This window comes from Sorex fumeus, unplaced genomic scaffold (genome assembly GCF_029834395.1).
Source record: "Sorex fumeus unplaced genomic scaffold, SorFum_2.1 ptg000041l, whole genome shotgun sequence".
Lineage (NCBI taxonomy): Eukaryota > Metazoa > Chordata > Mammalia > Eulipotyphla > Soricidae > Sorex > Sorex fumeus.
In genome coordinates this window covers 2749125-2753214 of record NW_026606098.1, presented here as the reverse complement: position 1 = coordinate 2753214, position 4090 = coordinate 2749125, and the positions used below count along the sequence as shown (strand labels likewise).

Genomic DNA, 4090 nt, shown 5'->3' with positions numbered 1-4090 from the left:
AAGCTTGTTGATAGGAGGTTCAGTCCCCAGTGCCGGCAGGGCAGGGAACCACCTGTGCCCACCGTGCTGATGGGGGCCACGCCCCACAGGGCCCCTGGCTGGCTTCTGGGCACCTGAAGAGCATCCTGGGCGCAGCTAGGCATCCACTGTGGATGCTGGTGCTCCCGAGACTGGCTTGCTGTGATCTGTAGGAAGTACGACCCCAGTCCCCACACTCAGGACCCCTCCAGGGGACCCGGCCCCTCCTTACTTGTGCCTATACCCCAGATCACAAGCGGCCCGTTGAAATTCTCTGGGCTCGGGGTCCCTGTTTCCCTCAACTTTTGTCCGCCTCTGGTTCCTTCCTGGGGAACCTGTGGCCTGCGGGTGGTCGGTCATTTCAGAGAGTGGGTCCCGCAGAGAACGTCGGCTGGTGTGGGGTCAGCGTCATGATCTCACGCCTGATCATGCAGGAGACAGGACTGTTGCTACTCGGCTCACTGATGAGCCCTGTGGGCCCCTCACTGGCCTGGTCTCTCCTCACAGCTCTGCCCTCTCCCTGCCCATGTGCCCCAGCAGAGAGGCTCGGCTGGGCGGGTGGGGTGGGTGTTAGTCCCTGGGAGGGAATCCCCCCAGCATGTCATTAGAGCTGGCACTGAGGGCGGGTTTGCATCAGACATGTGTTTGCGGGCCGTGTGCACGTGTGTGCATTTACCTGTGTGAGAGACAAAGGGATCGCCACAGAGGGGCCGTTTCTGAGAGACGCACAGAGTGTGGGAGACTGTGAGGGCCAGAATGTGAGAGACACAGCATGTGAGACAGAGGGTGGGAGAGACAGGGTGAGAGACATGGGGTGTGAGAGAGACAGGGAGAGACCAAGAGTGTGACAGACACAGCATGTGAGAGAGACAGAGAATCAGCATGTGAGAGACAGAGTGTGAGACACACAGTGGGTGAGAGAGAGTGTGAGAGAGAGTGTGAGAGACAGAGTATGAGACAGTGTGAGACATGATGAGAGACAGTGTTAGACAGGGCGAGAGACAGTGTGAGACAGGGTGAGAGACAGAGTGAGACAGGGCGAGAGACAGTGTGAGACAGGATGAGAGTGTGAGAGAGAGTGAGAGACAGAGTGTGAGAGAGGGTGAGAGACAGTGTGAGAGAGGGCGAGAGACAGAGTGTGAGAGACAGAATGTGAGAGACAGAGTGTGAGAGAGGGTGAGAAACAGTGTGAGAGAGGGTGAGAGTGTGAGAGAAGGTGAAAGACAGGTGCCGTCTGATCCAGGACCGGGGCCTGGTGCCCAGTGCCTGGTGCTCAGGACGCCCTTGAGCCGTGTTTGCCCGGCCTGGCCTTCAGAAGGTCTGTGGAGCCTGTGAGCGCCTCAGCCCGGCCCGGGGAGAGCTGGCTGGGGCGACATCTGCAGTGGGCCTGGAGAGTCTTGGCCACTGGGTCCTCAGCTTGTGTCTCCTCAGAGTGGACGGCAGCACGGTTTCCCGGGACAGGGCTCACGTGTGCCCCGTGCGTGTCCGTGCATGTGCTTGGGTGCAACTGGTGAGTGTGCGTACATGCAGTCGGGAGCATGTCTACACGCGTCCATGTGTGCGTGCGTGCGTGTGTGTGTGTTTGTGTGTGTGTGCATGAGCGCGCGTGCTTGTCTTTGCCCAGGGAGCGTTCCCGTGTGCTCGCCAATCTACGCACATGCTCAGGAGCGTGTCCCAACTGTGCGTGTGTGTCCGAGTTCTCAGAGCGTGTGTGTGTCCTGGAGAGGGAACACCAAGCACCCCCGCTGCTCGTCGCTGTCTGGACACGACGCGGGCAGTGAAGGAATGTGAGCAGGGCTGGCTGCCAGGGACCTGGCCCAAGAACATCTTGTTTCATTTGCCAGAAACGTGAGGAGAGGAAGCGGGGAAAGGACACGGGTTAGCTGGTGCCGCGGGTGAGACAGGGACCCCCCTGACTGTGGGGCTCACGGCGGGCTGTGGCCAGGTGCCTGTGGGCAGTGCCAAGTGGCCCCTCCTTTGTGCACAGACGGGCACTTTGCCCCGCACGCAGCGCTGTACCCGTGTAGCTACCATGAGGGATTCTTTTGTGGAGTAAAATTATTCTTGCAAGATTGCCCATATATATATATTATTTTTGCTTTTTGGGTCACACCTGGCAATGCACAAGGGTTCCTCCTGGCTCTGCATTCAGGAATTATCCCTGGCGATGCTCAGGGGACAATATGGGATGCTGGGAATCGAACCTGGGTCGGCCGTGTGCAAGGCAAACGCCCTACCGGCTGTGCTATTGCTCCAGCCCCCACATTTTTTTGACACATCGTTTTATTCAAATATGAGTCTGACCACACATGATCCAAGAACACTCAAGTGAAGCAGCTGTTTGTTGATCTTCAGACATCATAGCCAATGAGGCCATGCTTCCCAATGATCTCGCCGACGTAGAACCACATCCACACCTCTGTGGCCACCAAACCATTCAGCCAAGCTTCCTTCACTGTGAGATGTCTGAAGCTCCCTGCCTGAGCACTGTTGATTATTTTGTTTTTTCAAGCTTTGAATAGCAGTTGGGAATCTCAGTGGGGGTTAGAGGAATCAGCTCAACCTTGGCATACTGGAGAAACATGGCAAATTGAGGCTTCGGGTAAGTCATGGCAGCTCTGATGAGCGCTGGTGCCTTCTCCGTGAGGTTGCACATGAACTGGGCCATGGTGCCAGCACAGGGCCTGAGATTGCCTACATATTAAGTGAATGCCCAGAGCCCTCGGGTTTTTTGTTTTGTCTTATTCTTGCAGCACTTGAGAAAACAAACGAAAGACAAGGAAACAGGGCTGAAGAGAGAGAGAGAGAGAGAGAGAGAGAGAGAGAGAGAGAGAGAGAGAGAGAGAGAGAGTAGGCTGTGGCGGGCCCCCGCCTTGAGATGCCGCCAGCCTGGGTTCATTCCTTGGCATCCCTGAGTCCTGCCGGGAGTGATCCCTGAGTGCCACTGAGTGGGACCCTCCAAACCCAACTGCCCCAACAGCAAACGACAAACCCTCCATGCCAACCGCCATGTGTTGCTGTCAGACACAGGCCCAGACCTAGAGCTGCTGCTCTCCGTGGGAATGAGACTGTCACAGGCACATGCACTCTGTGTGGGGCAGGGCCGGCCCCCAGGCCCTCCTGAGAGCAGCCAGGATGGGCCTCTCAGATCTGCCAACACCCCGGCCTTCCACGTGTTCCCTCCCATGTCCAGGTCTGGACTGAGTTGAGCCACGCCCAAGCTTCTCACGACAGGAGCAAAGAAGTTGATTATCGCAGAGCCCTGAGCTGGCCGCAGGGTCACCGGGACTAGTTAGATGCTGCAGCCTGGGGTGGCCAGTGGGAGCTGGGGAATCACCACACTGATTTAGGGAGCATGGTGTTCTTGAAGGGGCTGGGAAAGGGGACCAGGGACGCTGAGCAATCAGGGAAGGCTGCCTGGAGGGGGGGGCAGTTCCCGTCACGACCTCGGGGCAGCTGCTGTGTTCTGAGATGTGTCTTTCCCATCTCTGTGGGCCTGCAAAGAGTCTTTGTGTGATCTGATTTGCAAAAAGAAGTGGGTGGTCTCCCCAGCTGCCCAGACGGTGCTTGCTGGATAGAGCCGAGGGCTCTCTCAGACCATGGGGTTGAGGGCTCCATTTCACCGTCCTCCGGCAAGGGAGATGGACTTACTGTCCAGGTTCTTGTGTCAGAGGTACCTGTTTGGTCGTTGCTCCGTGTGCAAATCCGAGGCTTGGGTGTCCTGAGGGGCTGGGCGATGGTGATGAGGACGCAGCTGTTTAGACCAGGGCTACAGGCAAGGGTGGGTATGGAGCGCCTTGGAACTGCCCGCCTGACCCCTCCTGATTTGACGGCCTTTAAAGGAGATACTGTGAGTGGGCTTCTTTCTTGCTTGCTTGCTTTCTAATTGAATCACGGTGAGATACACAGTTACAAAGTTGTTGGTGTTCGGGTTTCAGTCATAGATTGCTCCCACGGTTGGAGAGATAGCACAGCGAGTAGGGCGTTTGCCTTGCACGCGGCAGACCTGGCCAACCCAGGTTCGATTCCTCCACCCCTCTTGGAGAGCCCGGCAAGCTACTGAGAGTATCTA

The 4090-nt window shown here is 57.2% G+C and overlaps 1 pseudogene; it reads right to left on the bottom strand.

Annotated features, from left to right (window-relative positions):
* Window positions 1-2283: 2283 nt before the first annotated feature.
* LOC130028738 (ATP synthase subunit g, mitochondrial-like) lies at window positions 2284-2688 on the bottom strand (annotated as a pseudogene).
* Between the last annotated feature and the right edge of the window lie 1402 nt (window positions 2689-4090).